Here is a 579-nt window from a genome sequence, read left to right as displayed (position 1 = left end):
CATTTTCATTCTACTGAGTTCACTTTTCAAGAGAACATCCTTCTCCACCCCGCAGCCCAAATTTGGCCAACTATATTGTTTATAATCTCCTTTCGTTTGCCTGAAGACTTCAAGAGTGATGTATGATATTTTCAGTTTCCGCATCAGAAAAAATGAAGATGTATTGGAATTTAGGACTCAGCATGAGTGAGAAAGCAGAAAATCACAAAGACCCCTTAGAGTGATACTTTTAAGTTGAGTCCTATGGCTGGGGGACGAGAGCTTGGTTGGTGCATTCATTCACGACCTGATGTGTGTGTGCCGCCGCTTAAGACTTGGCTGAGACTTGAGGGAAAACCCCCAAACAGTACGACCCGTAACACAGAGAAAGGCTCTTGGAGGGGGTCTTTCCTGCTGGGTTATAACTGTATTAAACCAAAGAGATGCTACCTTGAGTGCTTGGGGGAGGATGATGCACAAAATGTAGCTTTCCCTGATCTCGGAGTTACTGTTCTAAGAAACCATTCATGAGCAAAGTTAGGTCAATCACACCATCTGAAGTTCACCAAGGAAAAATGTACAAATGACAGGACCACCAAA

Source organism: Meles meles, chromosome 6 (assembly GCF_922984935.1).
Source record: "Meles meles chromosome 6, mMelMel3.1 paternal haplotype, whole genome shotgun sequence".
NCBI classification, from domain to species: Eukaryota; Metazoa; Chordata; class Mammalia; order Carnivora; family Mustelidae; genus Meles; species Meles meles.
This window is presented reverse-complemented; position numbering follows the sequence as displayed.